General features: G+C 36.6%; 1 long non-coding RNA gene across 1 annotated transcript in view; it reads right to left on the minus strand.

Moving 5' to 3' along the window:
- Positions 1–25,607, minus strand: part of LOC106850550 (uncharacterized) — a 55,965-nt gene that overhangs the window by 15,336 nt on the left and 15,022 nt on the right. The window contains exon 5 of the long non-coding RNA XR_015804236.1: positions 16,362–16,439. This is a non-coding gene — a long non-coding RNA (uncharacterized LOC106850550). The remainder of the gene's footprint in view (positions 1–16,361; positions 16,440–25,607) is intronic.

Below are 25,607 nucleotides of genomic sequence, written 5' to 3' on the forward strand. Positions count from 1 at the left end.
TGTGTACTTTATTACACATTTTTATTGTGTTTCTTTAAATCATTTTCTTCAGACTGTTAGCAATTGATTTTTTCAAGTGTCTTGTTAAAACAGGACTGTCTGATTTGGCCTGATAATACATATTTAATCTTTTAATATCGCAAAATAAATATTCTGCTTCATAGTAGCCAGACATTGCACTTGACATTACAAGGACACACAGCTATTATATCATCTTGTTTGGGAAACATGTGATATACAAGTATACAGAAAATTTGGCCCTTTTTTAAATCTTGTAAGTGTTTCTTTCCCCTCAGAAATACATATCTGTCTTCCAAAAAAAACATCTCACAAGATTAATGAATATTCCCTTTGTTAAAAACTTTCATATTCTCTGGTCAAGAGGAACAATGTCCAGCTAGTAATTAATCTGCACTCTGGTTCAAGGACAGAATTATTTACTTACAAACTTGGAATGCCGGAGATTGAAAACACATTTTTATCAGGATACTAACAATACTGAGAGTTGAGGTGAGGTCTGAAGAACTCAGATGAAATTCTTAAAATATTTACCACAAAATATGTTTTATTATTTACCCTTTTTAGCACTGAAGTTTTCACTGAGAATCAGCATGTCTGTCTCTAACTAAATAAACCTAAAATGAGCCACAAAATTGCATTAACTTTTTTGTTGGAAGTAGTCCTGATGTTCCCACAAATACTAAAAATATGTGCAGCATCTATTGTGTGCTTAGATGGAAATCAATTCTTCTTTCCTTCAGGAATATTATTTCTAGCATAACATATTAGAGATCCTGCACTTACTCTTTTCTATCCACAAAATTCTGAATAGGTTCTCATTTGACCTGCATCTGAATAGCTGAAGACTGAATTGTATTTTTAACTTTCCTGCATAGAATTCCTATTTTAAGAACATTTGTTTTTATCTGCTATATACAGAGTTCCCTTCAGAAAACAAGCACTGCAGGAGCAAAAAAATCTCTCCCATCATTCTAATTACAGCAAACAAACTCCCGAGGCCAAAACTTCACACCCCATTGTCTTCCTGGAAGATTTTGTCATGACCCTAAATCTTCACACCTTCTTCTGGTAAACTACAGGCAAAAGATGGAAGCAGGGATGCAATTTTTATTTGTCATCCTGGGAGACAAATCCTAGCACTTCCAGTAAATCGCTGCCCAATTTCAAGGTGAGTGAGATTTTTGATTAATCTCCTTAAGCTGTGGATCATGCAAGGAGAAGCACGGATCTGTTACAGGGATGCCTCACACGGAGCAGCTCTCAGACGGTTTTCCCCTGATGCAGCACAAAGCAGCAGACTCAGGAGAAGAACCAGAGCCAAAGGTTCAGCTGCAAGAGTAGAAAGCTGTGGCTGATCTTTCCACGTTGTCACCCAGTTCTGCACTTGGTGCAAAGCCTTCCTCCACTGAAGCAGGCAGATCTGAATTGCAACAGAATGCAGCTGCAAATTACAAATTAATTTATAAGATCAGCCAAAATAATGTAAAATTAATAGTTTGTTTCCCTTCCGATGTATTTACAAACAGATAGACCTTGAATATGCTCAAATATTGTTCATATGTGCTTTCCACAAATGCTCAGGCAATCGTATGGTACAAATACTATAGATAAGTGAGTTTCTGAATTGATGTACAAGTGCTCATAGAAACCATATTTTAAAACTTCATGATGAACAGTGGTGCCAGGCACTCAAAAATTTATCCAATTTTGTAGCAGAAGCCATCTCTAACATGCACCAGAAATTAAACAGAGTTAACCTGAGTTTCAAATTTATCTGAATCAATACTCTCAGGGAAATTATCAATAACTATTTTTTAAATCATAAAACTCGTTAAATCTGAATAATGAATAATTCAAAATATCTGCTTTGTTCTTAAAATGTAGTGAAGTAAAGAGAGAATCTACATTTATCAAATAAGCTATTCATTGCAAGATTAGTCATTCTTTTCTGCCAATACATATCACACAAACAGATTCAATTGCTAGAATTATGGCTAGAAAAGAAATCTTGTCTGATCTTAGCTTACAGTTTCAGCAAAATCAGTCAAACATAGGACTTCAACACAAAGGCTATCATTAGTATAATGTCACATACTAAAGAAAATAAATGTAGCCTGAAGAAACCACTTAACCTAACAAATCTTAAAATAAAAACAAATGAGGTAGCTTAAAAAACAAGTTCTATGACAGCAGTGAAATAGGCTGTTCTGGGAAGAAAAGATTATTATAAATTTTTGAAGAAAAATATAGTTATTAGAGGGTATAAATATTATAGGCACAATATTTTTGAATACCAATACGAAATTTTGCAAGAAAGTAGGAGTCTTTAACTTGCATTGTAGTCTGAGACTCAGATACTTTAGAAATTATGACAAAAAGAAACTTTTAATATTAGCTCTTCAAATTCTTTTGTCCCATTCTAGTACATCTAGTGAATCAGGTTCATCAGTACAGATAACCTGCAACAGAGCCTACATAAAACTATTTTGCTGGAAAACAAATTTCCATTTAACTCAAAAACTAGTAAATATGGAAACAAGAAACAAGAATAATTTTTTAAACTATGTGACATTAGAGATCTATGATTTTAAAATTAAGTGAGCCCTTATCCCTTATTATTTGTGCAATATTTTTTATAATTCATAAATGTGATTAATTTCATTTTGTCTGGACATATTATACTCAAGAGACATAAGGACTGTTCAGAATCAAATACAAACGAAGTGGCACACACAAAAGTAAAACACAGAGACCAAACAGGTATAAATTTCAGAAAATACAAGTATTTTCTACCAGGAGCTTGAAAATAAGATAATAAATTAACAAATTATTGAATAGTTTACAAAGATTTCAATTTTTCCTTCAATTGCCAAGTCTTAAGAATCCTAAAGAATAGGAAACTTTATTTCAAATGAAATAACTAAATCTTGAGTTTTCACAACTGAAAAACAAGCTTTACAAAGCTAAGAAAATATTTTTTAAAAAGTTAGAAACCAGAATGCAATTATAGCCAAATAATAATTTATTGTTGGAACAAACAAATTGATACTGAAACTAATCTGATCCATGATTTTTAATGTCTGCTGCAACATGTCACTTTTAACTAACTGACTTACTTTTGTTTCATACCATATACTATCATAGAATCAAAGAAATGTTTGAGTTAGAAGGGACCTTAAAGATCACATAGTTCCAAAATCTTCCACTAGACCAGGTTGATCAAAGCCCCCTCCAGCCTGGGCTTCAACACTGCCAGGGATGGGGCAGCCACAGCTTCTCTGGGTAACCTGTGCCAGGGCCTCAGCACCCTCACAGCAGAGAATTTCTTCCTCATACCTAATCTAAAGGTCTCATATCTATTCTCTTTAGCATGTTTGATGTCATGCCCTGTTGTCTTATTGCTCCGTGCCTTTGTAAAAAGTCCCTCTCCTGTTCTCTTATAGCTCCTTTAGGTACTGGAAGGTACAGAAAGTTCTCCCTGGAGCCTTCTCTTCTCCAGGCTGAACATGCCCAACTCTCTCAGCCTGACTTCACAAGAGAGGTGAAACCCTTTCCTCCAACTGCACCACCCAGCTTCATTCTCACACCTGCTGAGGGTGTCCCCAGCCCCACTGTCCATGTCACCAACAAAGATGTCAGACAGCACTGGTGCTATTTTGACCCCTGAGGAAGGCTAGCATCATTAATAAAAGGCAGCATTTCTTAAAAGCCATTCTAGAAATTGGCTTCGTTCTCACTGTAGTGCAGAAATTTTTCTCATTAAATCTTATTTGAAGAAAACATAATATTGAAATTTTAAAAATCACCCAACAGAGACCATTATCTAATATCCAAGTGTATTTGCACTGAGTTAGTTATGTCACCACTGTGGAAGTATTTTTCAATGCCTCAGAAATGCTTCATTAAAATTAGCACCTGAATAAATACTATACCTTATGTTATCTGTGCATTATTGCATTTATATTAACAGTCAAATCCCATTATTCAAACTCTTACACAGTAAAGCCTTGCTCTACAAAATCACCACAAAACTTAGTAGATGTATCTATCTACATAACTAGAAAATACTCCAGTGCTATTGAAGTCAATGGTTCTTTATACAGAAGTTTTAGTGGAGCCAGGGAAAATAATATTTATGAAAATTATTGGTAGATATGATCCTTTATATTGAACATATTTTAATATTGTACTTTACTTGTGCAACTTTACTAAAATCTGAAATTTTATTGATGCTAAGAGAGACATACAATATGGCTCCATTCTATCCAAGGTGACTAAATTAAATAAATAAGTATATAGACAAATAAAATGGACAATTAAAAAAACCTGAAACATTTTAAGCCCATCCATATTCAAGGAAAATCCAGAGGCTATTTTGATAAATATGAAAATCTAGACATTTCAATCTACAATGGCCATTTTGAAAATAAGTAGTTCAAATGCTAGGCTTGAAGAAAAAGAAACAAAACCAGCAAAAAGCATCAGATGAAAGAAATGCAATTTAAAAAAAATAATTGTAAACCAGACAAAATTTTATGGTCCTAAGTGAAAGAGCATAGGAAAAAGAATGTGATAGGCAGTCATCTACTTTTAGAAACAACACACTTCATTTTGTACAAAGTGATCCTTTGGCTTGTCAATGTGTAAAGAACAAACACCAAACGAGAGTCTTATTCACCAGAAAAGGAATTGTGTTATAGCTGAACTCAGTTAACCACCAGCTGAAGAATTTGACCCAGGAAGCTTAAGATGCTTAGAAACCAAATGAGTGAAATGCAAAGAACAATTTTTAAATATTTTAGAATAATTATATTCCAGAAAAAAATTAGGAAGGATAAATTTAGGGAAATAAATATGAAAAAATGTATAAATTCTCTCAAAAACAATTTCTCCACTAAGAGAACTAAGGGAACATTATCTAGATATTGTTGCTATAATTGAAGTATACAACTATATGGAAAAAAGTGATGGCCAATGTCTCATTTTCAAACTAGACTATGCTTGAGAAGGCTTCAGAACAGTTGAAGTCCTTAATAACTTGGTGGAACAGGAAATAGTCCTAAAACTTGGGTAAAGACAGAAGTAGAAGAGACTGAAACAATTTGAAAGAGAAGATCCGAAGTAAGCGTGATAAATTTGTGGGGAGAGGGGAATAAAATCACTTGGATTAAATGTTATGAAGTTCAAAGTTCTGCAATAAAAGAAAAACTCAAATATACAGTATCAAAAAGGAAAGGCTGGAAAAGAAACCACTGGGTAAGTTGGATCACAGACTGAATATGAGTCAACTGTAGATGAACATTTCAAAACAGAATAATATAATTCTGTGTTTATTAAAAATAAAGCTCTACATAAAACATGGAAGGAAATTATCCACTCTACTAATGGCTGGTAAAGCCTCTGCTACATTTATTTTGGTCTCTCAATTTTAAGAAAGATGTGGTAAACTGGAAAGAGTCCGGAGGAGAACAAAGAATAAGGGGAAAATTATAAAATGTGACCTATCAGGAAAAAACAGAAGACTGAAGACAGAATTATAAACATCAGCCAATGTTGACTTTAAAGTCCTCACATATCCTGTTTCCATCAAAGGATGGCAAGCAGTAATTAGCTTCATGTGTGAGAGAAGACTTAGATTAGATGTTAGGAAAAGTCTTTATAGCAAGGAGACAGGCCTTCCTAGTGTGGGTAGAAGAAGGCTGGTAGGAAAAGTAACCACAGCACTACTTTGCTCCAAAGAAAAATTTTCAGCTGAAAATGGAATAAGTAAAATGACTGCAATGAGAATAGCAGGAGGGAGATGCTGGCTCTCCAGCAAACAGCCTCTTTTACTCAGTCTCGGTCTGCCACATCAAATACTCATGACCAACTCCTTTCCTGGTAAAAACTGGCACAGCTGCACTGGCTTGAAGTTTTTCTCGGTCTGTATTACCAGGTAGCATCAGACCCTGTCCTTTGTCTATGAAAGGAAAAGTGGGAAATGCTTTTATCAAAAGGCTACGGACAACTTCAGGCAGTAGCCTTGCACCAGTGGTCGATGCCATGACATCTCAGCAGAGAGAGTTTCACACAAAGCTGTGCTTGTATTTCAGGGAGGTAGCACACTAACTTTTCAATTATCTTTTCCTCTCTGATACACCTATGGTTAGCATCTAGCATCTTCCTCCTGCCCTTCCATTACACAGACCATCCAAATTTATGGTCAGTCCCTAACAAGCAAATACACTGGACAAGAATATAACAGCAGCAGCAAAAGAAACTCCAAAATTCACCAAATGAGGTATCAAGATATTAAATTTAAATCCTGCAGTTGCAGGAGAAATATTTATTTGCCTCCATCTTGGTATTCTGGCCAAGCATATTTGTTTGGATTTGTAAATAGTCTGGTTCAAATAAGCTGTTTTTCTGAGTAGCTGATTTTAAAGTTTCCTCTTGTGAGGAAATTTTCTTGTTGTTTTGCAGATAAAAATTGAATATCTTTTGAAAAGACTGTCTACATCCATGGGGGCAGAATAATATTTTGACAGAGGAAATGCCAATGTTTCTCTGCTTCATTCCTGGCCAAAGTCACTCACCAAGGTATGGGAGGTGCAAAGCAAAGGTCAGGCCTTTGGGTGCACTTTGGCTAAGTTTCTTCCTGGCTTAAGAAGGTTATTTTGGAACTATTGGCTCCAATGAATGCAGATAGTATCTGTGATTCTTTTTTTTTTTTTTATGTAATCCACTTGTTTATTGCCCTTACCAACATGGAAGACCTTATTTTCATAGAGATAATAACTGACAATCTGACTTATGCTCTTCTCTTTTTAATCTGCTCGGGGCTATAGTCACTGCTGGAGTGTGTTGTAAGGAGCTCACTGCAGTGCAGAATGCTGTTCAGGTGACAGCAGCTGACTGCTTCACTCCAGGATCTCCTTGGAATAAAGGCATTATCCAATCTATGCACAGAAAGTAGTATCATCATAAGGTGACTGACCCTCCAAACAAGAGGTATTGATAAGTTTAATTTTCACCTTGCTGCACTGTGCTTACCCTGCAGAGTTATAATATTGGTCAGCTGCTTCCCCACCTCAAAGCTGGGGTGCCCCAATGTGGCTCCTCCTCCTGCCACAGTGCAGGATCCGAGGGCCCAGACTGCTGGATTATAACATCTTTATTCAAGAACTCCGTTGCCTGGTGTGCAGTCCCACCCCGACCCAACCAAAACCTCCCTCTGCCCACATTGCACCCAGCACCTTAGAGGGGAGCAGAGGGGTTTTGTCAGATGCCTCACCAGATACTCAGATGCCTTGCCAGAGTTCAGCCTGCAGCTGTTGGCCGTCACAGCTCCTTCTCTTACCTATTCCCAGCACAGTTACACACAGCACAGCTACATCCCACCCCTTTTATGGAGCAGCCTCTCCAGTTCCAGTCAAGGCAGAAGCTTTGTGTAACACGCACTCAAACTTTAGGCACTGAATTGCAACACAGGCACGACAGCAACAGACAGAACAGACTGACAACTTCTTCAAGAGCAGGAACTGACTATAAAAAAGCACTGGAGAACTGCATCAGCAAGAGGTTCAGAGATAAAATAAACACTGTAAACATAATACAGCCTTTCATAGTAGGAGAAAGACCGAGGGAGGAGGAACAGTACAGCCTTTGCTGTTTTGACTGGCATCACTGCTTGTCTCGCTCTGACAGGTTGCCAGGTTAAGGTTTTGTTTTGAATCAGTCGTTTCCCCTTGAACAGTGGCAACTGTTACCATTGTTACCCTGTTACACTGAATATAAAACAAAATTTCCACCAGCAGCTTTCCTACCATATGTTTATTCTAGGAGGCAGCAGGCAGCTAGGATTTGGTAGCAATCACAGTGAGGAAACATTTGCAGGACCTGTCTCAACAATATGATTGCCTCAATCACAGAAATATCATACAGAAGGAGATTCTGAATTCACAAATGCTGTCCATGAAACCTAACCTAAGAAATCTAATAATGTGACGAGTTTTTTCTCTTTAATTGAAAGGTTACTATTTCAAGAATCATCCCTCTAAAGTGCAAAGCATACACTTCAAGAATTAGTCCTGAAACTGTGTCAATCATGTTTTAACTGTAAAATTATTTAACAGATTTTTTTTTAAACACTTTCACTCTTTCTCCACAATAAATCTAGACACATCCTGGTAAAAGAAGCTTCCCATAGAAAAGTGATATGAGGGGTGTAAAATAGGATTACATAATGGTTTCATATTAGCACATTTCATATTACTAGTAATTTCATATTAGCACATTACTTTTAGGAGGATGTCTTTGAATATCTCCAAAAGCTATTTCCTTGTCACTTATGGAAAATATTATTATAAAATTACTCCTGTTTACTTATGATGTAGGTATTTTCTTTCAAATCATTTAGATATGAGGAAATAGATATATTAAAATCAATATAATCTCTTTATAAAAACACCTTCACAGTAAAATCAGATTATCATTACAGTGCTTAGTAGTTCATTAAAGCAGTTCAGTAAATAATGAGTGCTCCCTCTTTGCCTGAATTCCTAGACTGGATGACAAATTACCAGTCATCTCTCACTCCTAAACAAATCTTCTTAAATATTTGGTAAAATAGATAGAAGTTCCTAGAAGTGGTTGAGAATAAACTACCCATATGGTCTCCTGGACTTAAAAAAAGCTGAAGTCTGATGTAATGTTACAGGCATTGGATGATAGTTTATTAATAACAGCTTGTATTTTTGAAAGAACCTAGAAGAGTTAGATTTTCAAATCCAAGTGCCCTTTAAAGGGAAATTGTTGCAAAATCCCATAGGTTCTTTTTGAAATCCAAGACATCATTAATAACTAGGAGAGGACAACGATACATTGTTTTGACCTTAAAAGGAATCTACTGTCAACAATTTCAGCTGCTTGATATCGAATGAAAGGTATTTTTTATGAATGAGAATGAATGGTCTTCAGCAATCCTAGAATTTAGCTAACATTCACATTACCCTTCTTGTAGGTAAATAAACTTCCTATACCAAAGTAGTGTAGTTTATTTATTACTCTGCAAGTGGCTAGATAGCCACCTTCAACTTAACTGCATTTTGTTTTCTGAACATTTACAGAAGGACTTTATATATGTGAGATTTATGTCATGCTGAGACAATTTTTACAAGATTTAGAGACAAGAATGTGAAAAAAGGAGATCTTTTAGAAGGTAAGACAAAACAAGGATGGGGGTGTTGACCTATTAACAAAATATAGATGCAGATATCATTGCAAAAATATATACACAAGGGGAAAAAACCAAAAGTCTAATCAGCCAAAATTCATTGTTATGGCAATGGATTTGCCTCAGTAGAGTTTGCCTTTCCTTGTTTTAACAAGTAATTGGTCATTTCTCAGTGCCAAATGATTTCTCTGAGCATTGAAGTTGTTGCCTTCAGTCTTTCAGCTGGAGGGAACAAGCTATTAAGAAAAATTACTATGAAAGCAGATTAAAAAATAAATTAAAACACTGTATCAGAAGGGGGCCAGTCTCCACTTTTCAAGTGGTAAATACAAGACAGGAACTCTTTTTTCCCAGTTTACCTCCTCTCCCCTCTACCTATTTATTTCCAAGCTCACAGAGTACATCAAGAAAAGCACCACCGAAAAAAATAGGACTAGGCAAGAGAGGAACATGCAGTAGATGTTAAGATATGCACAGAAAAACATGCAAGTTAAAAATACAAACTAAATTCAAGGGTTTTGAGTTGCTTTCTTTTATTTACTTGTGCTGAAGACTAACAAGCTTTTCATTACATCACATTATGATCACATTATGTGTAATTAAAGTGTGTTACATTTACAGATTCTGAAAAACTGTTGTGGTGAAGCAAGTTGCTGGAAAATATGTATAAAGATGTTTGGATTTAAGTGTTTTTATCCTTTCACTTAATAATGCTCAGTTAAATAAAATCTGACAGCTTTCTTATTACAACTAGGCAGTGATGTAGAACATCCTCACTCAAGGACATCTCAAATGTAAAATAAACAGAATGTAAAGAGGGCACGCTTGTCTCTCTCGACAAAACATTCCCATCTTTTGGCTGAAACAAAGAAGCTGCATAAAGTTAGTTGCATGTCCCAGTAATCAAGAGAAGGAATTGGAAAATAACCCTGCCAATTGAAACTGCAGGAGGTTTTTTGGCCAATGTAGTGTCAACACAGTGTCCCTTTGGCCAACCAAGAGGTTATTGAAACAACAGGGAAAAAAAATACATAGAGTTCTCAAAAATGTCCATGAATAGAGAGGGTCAAATTTTCCAAAGACAGAAGCCTTTTTCAAGCAGACAAAAGAATCAGCATGGATTATACACCTGTATTTGCCAAAGTGCCACATGAAAATGTCTGAGCATAAGTAGATGGGAACAAAGACAGAAAACAGACCAGTGGAAAATGTTCAGTCCCCACTTATTTTTTTCTTCTTTTTTCTTTTTTCTTTTTTTTTTCCCCGCAGAAAGAAGTACAAGAGGAATTTTTTCTTCTCCAGTGTAATGGATGTCAAAACTTTCAAATATATAAGAAGTGAAAATCTGTCCAAATTTCATCCACAATAGAAACTCTCAGATTTCATCTGCTCTGGCAATTTGCATATAAAGAAATATAATCTCTGTGTTTAGTGACAGTAGTTGCACTTTCAAATGTAAGCACAAGTTCTTGTATGAACAAACCAATCATTAAAGATGGAGGGTAAAAAGTGATCATAAAGTACCAAAATTTTCTGTTGCAGAATTCTAAAAGTTGATGACCCAGTGTTTACGTCGGGAGAGATGTAGCATCTGCTGGAGCCAGTAACACTTCTCACAACAAATTAATTGGAGGGCTGACAACCAAATAGTTGTGATTGTAGAATTCTCTGGAGATTTGACTAGATTTAGGAGATGAAACTAAACATGACTGTACTTCTTTTCAAATGTATTCTTAGATTGGTGGATCCCCTATACGCTCCCAAGCCCCCTAAATGAAACAGAAAATTGTTGACTAAGCCAGAAAATATCTGGCAGACTTAACGGAATGCACTGATGGTGTTCAATGACATCTGCTCCACAAAGAAGCATTACCTGGCTCTGTTCAGAACAAGCCAGCTGTCCAGTCAGCTGGAATGAGCAGTCAGAGGCATCTGAAGAAATCAGAAATACGACAAATACATACTGTCTTCAGATTAATCAAGAAATGGCCTTTCCTGGCAGAAAGCTAGGCAACCAAAGAAAAAAAGGATTTCCAATTAAAGATCATGTGTCTCTCTAGAAGTGTTTCCATAGGGAAATTTCTTTGGATCGGGATGATGGAAAGGAGAAGATTTGTCAGTGTATACACTACATCCACAAGCAGCTTTCTGAGAAGTGGCAGCCAAAATGGCTTTGTGGCTTGCATGAGATTTACATTGAATAACTCTGCTGCCAAATCAAGTTTCTTGACTTTGTCCACTCTCTACAGAGGCTGTTTCTTGAACTGGAGGGAATAAATTGTTTACATCCTTTTATGGCAAATGACTATATTTCTACAAATATTCTAACCTCTTGCCACAGGGAAAAAAAGAACCCAATCATGTTATGATTCAAGTCTGACATATACCCTAAATAAAATAATACAACAAAATAAATATACAAGGTACTATTTGGAGAAAATGCCCACAAGGAATAGCCTCTACCAGAGTTCCTGAGGGACTGATTTTGTAAGATTCAAACTAGCATCACCATTCAGAGAGCTTTAAGCTAAAAGATCCAAGGAAAAAAACTTTCCTACACAGGCAAAAGAAAAACAATTGAAAGGGTTCAGTAAAAACTAAAAAAAATATCAGCAGAAGCAGCAAAGAGAAAAGTATAAGCAGAGAATATAGGAGTAGTCATGGAGACAGTTCAGTTACTGAAAGGATTATAGTGGATTGAGTTGAAATGAGTGAGGTAACAGAGAGAAAACTTTGCTATTTGGAAACTAATGAAAGGTGGCAAGGTTACAAACCAGAGGAAGTGAAACCAATAGGGGAGGACCTGAAATTAGACAGTACAGCCTTAACAAGGCTTGGTGGACTAACATTCATTACTGGAAAGTGGATATTGAAATATATGATAATTTTCTGAAAGCTAGAAATAAAATCAGGAGCAGAATACTGCCACAGTTTAAATAAATATTTCTGCACATAAAAATCTGTAGTAACATGGATAAAACCATAGCTTTTAAGGTGAAAATCAATTTGAATGAAGGGCTTTAAAATTAATTAGGGTCAGAAGTTTCCCATTGCCTCACATGGATCAAATCTGAACCTGGATGAGGACCTCATTAATATTTTGTTGGAAGGAAAATGGCTATCAGAAATTATATCATTGTGTGGACACATAAATTTATGAGACATATTGGAAAAAACATCCTACCAAATATGGTAGGAGCTACTTATTCCTGAAGGTGATAGCCAACATATTTTTTCACTAAATCTACTGTGACTAATAAGTACCGAAAAAGTACAGAAAAAATGTTCTGGTCAGCTGGAAATGACAGATCCGGCAGAAGACCTGGGCATAGAATCTAATCACAAGATTACAATGAGTCACCAGTGATGATAAAGCACAATGTGATACTAGCCCACAGGAAAAGTATTTCAAATAGAAACTGAGATGTATTAATATCATTAGAAAACATAACAGTAAACTGAAAAGTGTTCTGTGTTACATTTTGTGCAAAGATTAACTCAGACCAGAACAGGTGGAAGGAAGGTCAAATCATCCTTGTAGGGAGCTGAGAATCTACTTTGGGAGGACAGGCAAAAATGGGAGCACAGATGAAATGTGGCTGCTCTCTATGAATTGTGTTAGCATGAGGTAAGAACTGGAGGACTAACCACAGGGTTATGTTGGGAGGGAAATAAAGTGGCCTAAAGTGAATTAATTTAGGAAAGAAAAAAAGAACCAGTTTCCTTACAATCAGCTGCACAAAGCTTTGAAAGAGCTTCCTGAAAGAAGTGCAGGAGTAAAAAGTAATTCACGGGATAATGATGAAAGATAATGAGGTTAAGGATGGCATTTCATGATACGGTTCATCCCCAGTCCAGAAGACTACAAATAATGGTCCAGTAAAACCCTTTCCCTGTTCAATGTCCACATAAAATTGTTAAGCATATCTAAGATGCAGATATTCATCAACAGATACCAAGCTACTCACAATAGTTAATAATACACAATAATTAATACCTGTGTAATATAGCACGTAGAATCAGAGAATCATGGAATGGTTTAAGTTGGAAGGGACCTTAGAGATCCTATTCCAACCCTCCAATATACTTAATACTTAGTCCTCTACATAGTGTAGAAAGCTGTAGTGATTTCTATAAATGTAAGACATTGTTTGATATGTTGGATTTCTTTTTGCACTGTATATAATAAGATTCATAAGACCTACACTACAGAAAATGTGGAAATCTGAGCCAAATCTATGTAGCACCAATTAGTATCAAATACCACTGGGTTTTCACAATGGAAATTACATCCTTCCTTTCTTTCTTTCTTTCTTTCTTTCTTTCTTTCTTTCTTTCTTTCTTTCTTTCTTTCTTTCTTTCTTTCTTTCTTTCTTTCTTTCTTTCTTTTTCTTTCTTTCTTTCTTTCTTTCTTTCTTTCTTTCTTTCTTTCTTTCTTTCTTTCTTTCTTTCTTTCTTTCTTTCTTTCTTTCTTTCTTTCTTTCTTTCTTTCTTTCTTTCTTTCTTTCTCCCACCCTCTGTTTTAAACATGAACATTAAATAAAACAAAAGGATCACATTTAGAAAGCAGAGATGAAAATGGGTGTTAACTTATAGGTGTTAACATAGACACATATAATTTAGGAAATATTTAATAGGTAATAATCCACTGCATAATGTGCTTCTTTCTCCTCCGTCTCAAAGCCAAGTCCAATATCACGCACAATGCTGTGAGTGGGTAAAGTTTTTTTCAGATATTTTTGTCATAAATGTTGCAAAGTTTAAAAACACTAAAGACTTTTTTGTGTTATCTATGAAGGATACAAGCACCTGAGGTACAAGTATACCTGAGGAACAAACTGCTCCTAGCTGTCACAGAGTCAGAGGACTTTAAAAAGGAATGAATCATTTATGACCACTAATAATTTCTGTAGCTATGCAAGCTAGAACAGTGAATTCAGCATCAAAATGGCATTTTCAGGAAATGTCAGTGAGTACGGGGTCAGAAAATAATTTCTTCTTAATTTCAGCTGTTCATTTTGACAGATATGGGGATATTTCAGCTTTCCTTTACTGTAAGGGTAGCAGCTGTTGCTGTATGAAGACAAGAGATGAGATATGGACTGAGGCACCAGTGCAATGTAGTTTTCCTCCCTTTCACACAGAATATGAGTCTTTCTTTATACTCTACATAGGAGGACCAAATTTAGCAAAGAAAGCTATGTGAAACTGACACAACTATAAGAAATTTCAGGGTTGAGCTCATAGAGAAACAGGGAAGATTTTCTCTAAAATTCAAGAAGCTGTGTAAACTTTTCATCAGTAATACACAAAATCATACAAGCTACTGAAATTTCATGACTAGTGTCAGAATCTCAGTGCTTGAACCTATGCCCTTCTGACCTCAGTTAAACTCAAAATAGTCATCTTGATGTAAACTTCCTCTCTAATCTACACAAAAATAGCTTGATCATTCCAGGTAATGAGCAGTTACAGAGCTTGTATGGCTCATTCAGAAAGAATTCATATGGAACTTGCAGATTACATGTGTATTTCTGCATCTATACCTGGTAGGTACACTTGACATACACAGCTGGATAGGAGTGAAGGAGGGAGGAAAAAAAGAATCAGAAATTAATCACACTTTCCACTTCCAGGTATCTACACTTTTAAGGACCACACATGAGATTTTAAATATCTGCAAACCACATCTCTCAAACCACATACAGAACAACAACTATACTACTTAACTTCAAATTACACTTTGAAGTATGTAAAAATCTCAAAGTCTACTGAGGGCACATATAACTTCCTCTGAAAAATCAAGCTTTGGGCATTCAGGCTGCTTCTCAATGTACTCATCACAGAAAAGTATAAGAAGTTTTGAAGATAAATAGGAAATATACTCAACAGCATTCTTGACGATTTCACCAGAACATGAATACAGCAGACCTCCATTGCCAAGGACAGTTTTGGTCTATCTGCCTGTTGGGCTCATTGGGGAACATTTTCCACTGCTTTCTTTTGGCAGGACATGTAAGAAAATGTGGACAATTACATAAAATCAGACCCACCAAAATCAAAACACATAACCTATTTGAATAGAAACTAAGATTGTTTTTATTATTACAGCAAGTCTTCTGTGATATGTCCTAATATTTTAAGACATGTGCTTGTATTGCAACAAGCTATTCAAATAATTTTCAAACTTGAATCATGGGTAGATTGCTTGCAGTATAGCTGTCCATCTGGAAATTTCAGATTTTGTTTCTCTATTTTCACAGTTTTTACACCTCAAAAAATGACAATTCATTTTGACTACACACTGTCTAGGTAAACACTTGTCAAATGAGGAATGCTGAAATCAAAACAGGCTTTTGTATTTGTCACTCTATCAGTTGCAGATTTCCTGGCTACTGGTCCAAATTTTAGTTACTTCTTCAATACTGTTTGAGAAGAAAAGCAGCACTCAGATAATTGTCAATTCTCTAGCATGAAGAGTTGACTGGCATTATATGTGTCTAGCAATAATAATATTGCTACCCTGTCCAAAAATACACAGAACAACTGTTGAGGCCTCTTCACTGGTAGCCATCACACTGGGGCTGAGAGCAGACCAGCCTCACTGTGAAATGATTGAAGCAAAGCCTTTGAAAAGTCATGTACTTTGGATTCTAGAAAATTTAGTCGAACTGAACTAGTCCTAGCTGGAGCTTTGAGCTACTCAGCAAACTTTTAGGCATCAATGGACACTGAGGACAAGACATAAAAAAGAACCAAAGAGGAATTTAAAAGCAACCAACAGCCAGAGCAGTAGGAGAAGGCTTGGATCCCAACTTGCCCGAGCTTGGAAAGGCTTCACACACTCTGCTTTTCAGCTTGAATCCATCTGCAGTTTTCAGTGTGTTTGTCAATTTAAATTAGACCTTTAAAAAAAATTATATTACCACTAACTTTTTAAGTGTTATCTTAACAGCTGGGTAAATCATTTGCACTGAAATTCTGACTCCTTCCAATGGGCCATGCCTTCCAGGCTACACAAGTTTATGAACCCCAGAGCATTCAAATGAACTCTGCCATGTAGTTGTCCATAAACACAAGCTCCAAAATCTCCCTCCACAATCAACATCTCTTACTCAATACATACTCTGAATTCATCTTCTTCATCTGCTGTCTCTAATCCTCTCAAACATTTCGTGCTTTCCAAAATCAACTAAAAGGAGACCTGAAATGTAGAGGAGATGAAGAATTAGATAACGCAGCATTAGTCTGATTCCCTTCCAAGCACAGAAAACAAAGCCTAAAGGTTCACTTACCCTGTGGAAATTAGAGATTTTCAAGATTAAGACAAGCTTAACCTGCAACCTGCACCAACCATAGATAAGGAAGGGCCTTCACATGTATTTATCCATATTTATTTTTCAGGTGCACAAACTGCATGCACCCCAATTCTCTGAAAACTTTGTGAAACATATTACACCATGGCAAGCAGCCATCAGAAAATGACCAGGACAGCTAAAGGAATCATTTATAAACCAACATTAAAAAAAACTCCACTTAGTAGATTATTTGCTATAAAATGTAGCTAGGATAATAGCAGAAAGCTACATAAAAGCCTTAAAAATATTTGTTTGTTTTTAATGGTTTGACTTTTCAAAATAATTGCTTTCTTTTAAAATGTACTTTAAAATAAGGAGAATTAAAAATCCCACAAGTATATGAAATAAAGTATTTTGGTGCAGAAAATGTTTAATGTAAGCAGAAACAATGTTTTATTTGTATTACATTTGGATTTTTCATTTCAGTGAGATAAACAAAATTTTTTTCACTATGAGTCAATCTGAAATATTATCTTAGTTTTATTAATTCAGAAAGTAAAGTGAAAAATTATTTATTCATTAAGACCTAATGGTGAAGCTTTCATTGGAAAGAGGCTGGAACTTTCTACCAAGTACAAATAAAGTCTTGTTTATTTAAGTTCAGTTCAGTAAGTGACTAAGTCCAAGTATAGATATATAGAAGAAAAGAATTGAGGGTAACTTCTCACTTTCCATGTTTTAAGAAGAGTACTTTTCCCCAAATGTGGCATTCACATATATATTTCTAGCTCACTTATACCACATATCATATTACACGTGGATATCAGTTTTCCAGTGTGTCCTATAACCAATGCATCACATCCCCTGCCTGAACCCAACCTGCTCCTAGTTGGATGAGGTCACAAAATAATGAAAGTGTTAATAAAGTTATGAGTTTGATGTTAAGTTTTACTACTGAAAGACCAGCCAGAAATTAAGCTGTGCATTTTACCCCACACAAATGTCTGTCAAACAAGCTGAAAGTAGTCATTGGAACAGATACTTTAAACTTCAACTTCAAGCACACCATGCAACCTGGCTTAGTGGAAAATGCTTATGAGCTATTATGTAAGAGACCTGATATACAAAATTTACAGATCATAAAACATGAAGAAGACGTTGGTTTTCTACATCAAGATATTAAACAGCTGTGTTTATTCTGAGATTTTTTTACAGATAGTAAATCATAATGCCTTTTTTCTAAGAGGAGTAAGAATTCTTTAAATTCATTTTCTGAAGCCATCAGTTTCTGTCTTAGCCGCTGCCTTAGCACTATACATGCTTTCATCAAAATGACTCAGCTGTAACTATTTTCACTGGAGTCAAGCACAGGTTTCATAGTTTCCATTCTAGTGCTATTCTTTGTCATCTTTCTTATTCTTAACTCTGAAATTCAGGCCTTATGTTTAAATATGTTTAAATAAGCTGTCTTGGAACGACTGCTGAAAGAATTTATGTGACAATACTTGGCAAACTCAGATTTCTGGGTTTAACCCACTGAATCACTTCAAAGGACTTTGGCACCCAGGTACTGCAGCGTTCAAAATGCCACCTGCAACACAGGAGTCCAGCATGTCTGAGTTTTTTTCACAGGCCAAAATCACCTTAGTGCAGATAGAGAGCTGCCCATACAGCATGTTCTGCTTGTCCCAGACAGCTCATGAGAGTCCAGCCAGCCATGGATGTCCTAACAAATCCTCTGAGGATCTCCCATATGCAGATATTATCAGCAAGTCACATAGCTCCTTTTGTGACTAATGCTCCCAATGACACGATGGCTAAGGGATGTCATTCCTCATGCACTGCAAGAGCCAAGCATAAATTAAACAGTTTTAATCTTCTTTTTTTATTTTATATGGCCACCCACCAACACCAATTTTTAGCCATTTTTTAGTCTTCAAGATTCTGTATTTTTTTGTTTGTTTGTTCACTGGAGTCTTGCAGCAGGCAAAATTTACTAAAAAATAACAGAATAACCTTTTTCCTGTCTAATGACTGGCACTGACATGAACTTTTAAATTCTGGAAAGTTTGAAGGTCTTCATAAAGCTGATGAGCTTCTCAGCATTCTGCAGGCATTTTTGTAAAATTACCTAGGCAAGGGTGATCGTAGCCAAAACCAAGATTTATTAAAAACAGAGAAAAGAGAATTCAAAGAAGCAGTTTCCTGAATAGCAGTGAACTTAACACTTCAGTGAAACTGGATTTCTATGATGGCACATGGTCGTGCTGGGGTCAGACACATAACTTCATGTAGTTTGCAAAATAAGGGTACCTGATACAAACATCACACTGTTAATACGTTTCATCCTCACCTGAATATACATTTGAGTACATATATTCCTAGTAAAATATCACAGTTCCAACTGTTTTGATGTTCAGTCTAAATACTTCTTATGATAGATACACAAATTAAAACACAGATTCAGTTTTCAGAGGAGCGTATTCCTCAGGATCACTTCATATTGCAACATCCACATAATGCAGATAGTTATAATATTTTGTCTTCTGTCTTTAAACTTAATAAATAACTAATGGTAACAAAAAAATAGTGATTTTTACCTGGCTGCAGACATCACTGGAGCAACTGATGTAAAAATTGAGGAAAAGTGACAAGCTTTCATCAAGTGTTTCTTTCCAGTTCTGTCATTTCACCTAGTAAAAGGCATCACCTCTCTATACAAAATTTTGCCCTACCTAGCTTTACCTAAATATCTCATAAATATTGAAAGTTCAAAATATCTGCTGTTCATCTGCTCATTAGCTTTTCCCACTGTCAGTCACATCTACAGAGAAAACAGAAGGGCAAAGGTTAAACTGTCACTAGCCTTGCTGACCACGCCAGACTGTATGCAGTGGGAATGCTCAGAGATCCTGGCTTGCCAGCACAAGAAGATTTTCAAGGCCACATTTCATAGGGTCACTGTTGTGCTAAGCCAAAGCTGTGTCACTTCTCTGATATTTCCTGAACTGAATGACATCTGCCCACAGCAGGAAAGGGAAGGTCAACGTCCACTACTGGCAGATGTGCACAAGGATGGCTGGATTTTAAAGACATACCATGTTCGGTCTTCAAGCTGTTTCTGACCTCAACTTTTCATAGACTGTGGGAAAGAGAAAGGAAACCTATACAATAGTACACATTTTCTAGCAAATAAAAAAAAATTTGTATATCTTAAGATATTTTTCTCAAGTTTCCTCATGTAATCATTGCCTCTATGTGTTTAAATATATCTATTCATTGAATTTATTGGTTGTATATGCTTTCATCAAAATGACTTAGGCATAACTGTTTTCACTGGAGCTAGACACAGGCTTCATAGTTTCCAATCTAGTGCTATTTTTTGTCATCTTTCTTATTCCTAACCCTGAAATTAAGGCCTTATGTTTTAATAAGTGAAGAAGATACAAGATACACTACTTCCACAATCCAATAAAATTTCTCTTTTTTTAGGCATATTCACACTGGGCTGAGTCTTTGTTTACAAATGGTTAAGGTTTCTAGTTATTGAAAGATATCAAGTATATACTGAACTCCACTTTATCCATTACAGAAATCAGCTTCAGTGTTTTGTTATGAAGCTGTAAAACACAGCACCAAGGAGAACCACAGATTCCAAAACGCTGTCAGAGAACCCCTTGGGCACTTCAAGAGAGATTAAATCTACAGATTGTTCAGGACAAAATAACTTGGCTTGCTTTTTGGCAGCAGAAAAAAAAATACCACCATTTCTAAGACCTCAGTTTCAGTTTGCTCCTGATTTCCCAAACATCTCAAATTCTCACTGCTGGAATTCTCATGGCCGAATTCCTTCCAGTTTTTGTTGAAGAGCCTTCTTTACAGAAATATCACAAAATTATCTCGTGGCAAAAATGGGTATTTTCTAAACCCTCATCTTAACTATCTAATCCCTGCATTTAAGCCTTCATCTTCATTTCAATCATAACTGAAGGCTCCAAGCCTGATTTAGGGAAGTCAGGAGGTACAATCCCTTGGTTTAAAATAAGAAATAGACAGAACAGCAACAATACTGTACTCCCACATTCTGAAAAGCAGTTTCAGACTCTGTAAATGTATCCCCACAGTCTACAGAGACAAGGATAGGGAAAAAACACCACCTGAGAGCCCCTTCCATGTGTCTAGGAAGGGCAAGGCAGACCAGCAAAGGCTCTTTCACTCACATGGGAGAAAGATTCATGATCAGGGTTGTTGCTTCATGCTGACCTGCTGAAACAGCCCATAAAGCACACTACCCAGCAGGTATAGCATACAAGCCTGGTTTTAAACAGAGCTGCCCCATAAAACTGAACATCTGTAATTCCCTGTGGCACCAACACTGCATAATCTCAAGCATGTAACATGACTGCACTGCAATTTCAAAGCAATGTCAATTCAGACATCAATCAAATTACATGACCTCAGTTTATACCACTCCCTCCCATCCACATTAACTTTCCTTTTTTCATATTATTAGCTTTCAGTTGGCAAAGTTTCCTTATCTGACACCTTTTGCACTAACATGAACGCTCCAGGAACCACAGCAGAGGGCTATGAGAAGGGCAGCTGATCCCTTTGAGTAATATTACAGATTGTTTAGGCAGCTACAGCCTCTATTCCTCACTGACTGGTGTCCATGGCAATTAGCCATGATGGTATTTGCAATGTTGCAGGGGAAGAAACAATAATCTGTCTTTGTATTTATGTCAAATTGTGAGCCTAATGTATTGGCACTGACTGGTGCTGCAGCAGCAAAAACTCAGAGACTGTAAATCTCATTTTCACTTTGAAATTTCATTACATAAGAACTGTACTTCCAGGTACTTTTGTACTCTTTTGCTCATCAGAAATGTGGAAAGAAAAAAAAGCAATGCTGAAAAAACCAGGGACTTTTCTATATGGAAAGTATTGCCTTTCCTTCAGAAAAGCCAACTATTCAACCTTTTTGAAATTTGGTAAGAGAAAACCAAATAATTTTGGCCAAAGCCACACAGAAATAGTTTGGGGGTTTCCCACAAAAAGCCCTGCAAGTTTCTAAGAAATGTAGATACTATCTGGAAGTACATTTTAAAAAGCCTTTTTTCCTTTCAAATAAAGAATCAGACACAAAGGTCATTTGGGGTAATCTCCTCCTTATTTCATCAATTATGATACTGAATGTAATTTCGTCAGGAGGAAGCCTCTCATCAACTACTTTTTTTTTTATTAATTAGACAACTTTCATGGCTTGCATGGGAAAACAACATGAGCCATTTTTATTTGTGTCTGTTGTTGTTTGCTGTAGTGGGAACCTCTAAAAAACAAAACAACTCAGCATCACTGATAAGTATTATTACACATAAATCTAACTTTTGATTATAAATTCTGACAATGCTTAACTGTTCAGTTCAATCTCAGATGAAGCTAAAAGCAGGCAGTGCTACTGAAGAGAAAGATTGTGACAAATTTCAAGTATCAAAATATCTTACACTGACCAGGAGATTTATGAGCATGAATGCATCTGACCTCAGTTTGAAGAACTTTGGAAAATTTTACTGTTGATTTTTTCAGTAATATTTGAGGAAACCAGAATAAAACGCATAATAAACTATGATCTATGCATGAGAACATATCTAAACAGCTGAATATATAAATAATTTTTTTCTATAGTCCAAGAAAAACAGCAGCAAAAGACAAAAAAAAAAAAAAAAAAAAAAAGCGTGAGGGGGTACCAGAAAATTTTTCACTTAATTTTTTCCATATCCTTAACAGGTTTAAAAGTCATACAGAGGTATAAAATTTATATTAAGAGAAATATGGAGAAGAACAAAGAGAAATATGGAGAAAAAAAATAAAACCAGAGAGAAAAAAACCCAGACTTCACACACACTCTGAAATAAATTTCCATGAAGAGAAAAAAAAAAAGTGAACTAAAATTTCGGGAACAGAGAACTTAGAATTTATTATTGCACTTCCCAATACCACAGATATAGGCAAAATCAGAGCATGTAAATGAGTTCATTTAAGTCTCATATTTCTGACGCTTTTCCAATGAACATTTCAGAGTCATTTTGAAAAACACACCCAAGAGAGATTTTCTTCTGGTGTTTGCCTGAATGGAACTCTTGCCTCTGCATAAGAAACCTGCACTGTTTTCAGATCCATTCCAACACTTTTCCTAGTGTTTCACTTTGAACTGAAGAAAATGAGAATTCTCAAGATGCACCCTTTTAGAAAACTGAGTCACATCAGGTCACAATGATTTGGCTTCAATGACTACATAAAACATTGCAGTTGGCACAGATGCATCATAAACAGCTTGGTAGTGATGTTGAACGAAATGTGCATGCTTGGAAGCCTGCTGAAAGATGAACATGGAGATGTAGATTTTCACTTCTCAATTCTGTTCTTAAGGCTGGCAAAGCACCTGCATGTTACAGGCAAATGCCAAACTCTGTTTGGAGGCAAGAGTTTACTCCCTCTCTCATTTATGCCCACTTGCATGGCATTCTCATGTAAGCTTCCTTCTCTGTTTATTCTCAGCTTAGTGGTGTGACAGCCTCTGGTGTTCCACTCAAATCCCATTTTCAAAGTGCGTTCTCAAGAACACTGTAAGATTCATGTGTCTGTCTTCACCAGAATGCATTTTTAAGGATTAGTTGGCAAATCTGGGGCTCAGAAATTTCTGCCAGTACCAGGAATATATCCCAATTCCTCTGTGCAATAATGAGAAACTTCCAGCTTCCACCTTGTCACAGCTGGGCATGAAGAGAACAGAATTGATAGTATTGATGTGGCTCTGTGGAAGAAATTAATGCAAAAAGCAAGAGGGATGAGGCACTATTTTTCCCCAGATTTACCCTGTGATAAATTCGCTGGCTTGAATGGAGTTACTTTGGAGTAGAATTAATATAACACAGTGATAAATCAGGCCTATTGATGCACTGACAGTGCCCCTGTAGGACCTTCTCAAGTCGCCAGCCTACTGAACATTGCTCACAGCATTGTCTTCCCAAGCACTGTGCCATGCCATTTCCACAGACAAATTGTTTCCTGACACAGAAGAGACAGATCTCCATGCTTCCTGCTTAGCTAATGCATTATAACCACATTGTTTTGCACTGGTTGCCCTCTAATTTGTGTGCAAAAGGATTTCTGAGTCAAACACACAGCCCTCAGCTGTGGCAAATCCATGTGGAGTTTTGACTCCTAAAGCATCCAAAGATCACAGAAGTTACAGATGCAAAATGTACTTCTCTAACTACTTTTATGATTTGATTATTTGAAAAGCCAGGAGAGAAAAGATGGATCAGGATACTGGAGCCAAGAATGCTTTCTAAGCAGGCAGTGATAGCCAAACTCCTGGCCTTGAAGTCCAAGGTAGCAAAGGATGCCCTGAGGAAATATTTATACATCTCTTGGCCCTTTTTAGACTCCTCAAAAATTTTCTGGTTTTTGTTTTCTGACAGATATTAAACCCAAGAGGCAGCTTTAGACAGTGAAAAATTATGTCTGGTCATAATTGCATGGTAATTAGCAGCTCTCAGCAGCAGCAAGCCAAATAATAAACATTTCTTCCAAGTATATCTAGTCATTGTTTTGATGACACCTTTCCAACTCAAGGCTTCTCATTTCTGGCCAATGTCAAAAATGCCACAGGGGTGGGGCAATGTAAAATGAAAATCAGACTCCTCTTTGGAAATCAGATAGGAGGAAAAATACCTTAAGAAAAGAAAGTCCAAAAACCAGGACTGTTCCAGCCTTCTTTCAACAACTCCAAGAGACCTTTGATAGTGGAAATATTCTGGTTTTCTCCTGAAGATCCAAAATGCCAGTAGATTATGTGCTGTTCCAAGCAAAGCTACAATGACAAAATTCAAAATTTATGTTCATGCCTACCCTGAAAAGTTATGTCAATGTTTAGAGGTGAGAAGGAAGGCAACATGAGAAGGAAGATCAAATACAGATCACTATCTCTACAAACTGCTCCACCACTGTAATCAGAAGACAAAATTTTGGGCATGTTCTTCTTGCCTCAGTCCCCCTCTAATTAATAGATAGAGACAATTTTGTACAGAGTCCATTTTCCATTTTACACATCTGCTCTAGGATAAGTAGTGCTGGCACCTGCAGTCCCTTGACTACATTGGCTTCATATCCACAGATTATAACAGACTGCTCAAGGACTACCATAATAGCACATGCTTGCATTTCAGATGCCTTTACATTTAATTAGATAAAGTCCACCTTCTTTCTCTAATCACAGAGGCAAACTGCCCTTGTAGGACTAAATGGAGAAGGCTCTTTCAGAAAAGAATTACTACCATCAAGGAAAAATACATTTGTCCACAATCTTCAGGAAACATTCAGGAATGTTGCACACACAGAACTACTGGTCAAAAATTTGCAAGTTCCTCTGTCCCAAAAGGCAGAAAAATGGATGCAAGTCTAATACTAAAGGGGTAGTTCCAACATGTCTATGGCTGTTACCTCCCAGACATCTGTCCCACCTTTTCTAACAGCAGTATATCTTGGGTATGCCCACAGTCCAGGCCAAAGCAGCGTGGCCAGGACCAAGGGGGTGATCCTGCTCCTCCACTCTGTTCTCATGAGACCCCACCTGGAGTTCTGCATCCAGCTACGGGATCTCCACCACAAGAAAGACGTGGAGCGAGTCCAGAGGAGGGCCACAAAAATTATTTGTGTTGGAGCACCTCTCCTGTGAAGACAGGCTGAAAGAGTTGAGTTGTTCAACCTGTAGAAGGGAAGTCTCTGGAAAGACCTCATTGCTGTCTTCCAGTACTTAAAGGGGGCTTATAAAAAGAAAGAGGGAGAATGACATTTAAAATGGCCTTATAGTGACAAGGGGAACAAGGGATTTAGAAGAAAAGAGGAGAGATTTAGATTGAGTGTTAGAAAAAAGATCTTTACTCTGAGGGTGGTGAGACACAGAACAGGTTTCCCACAGAAGTTGTGGATGCCCTACAAGTGTTCAATCCCCTGTTGGATGCAGCCCTGAGCCTTTGCACAGTCCTATGATCTGCCTTCCCTCTCTACTC

This window comes from Sturnus vulgaris, chromosome 6, assembly GCF_052056855.1.
Source record: "Sturnus vulgaris isolate bStuVul1 chromosome 6, bStuVul1.hap1, whole genome shotgun sequence".
Classification (NCBI taxonomy): Eukaryota; Metazoa; Chordata; class Aves; order Passeriformes; family Sturnidae; genus Sturnus; species Sturnus vulgaris.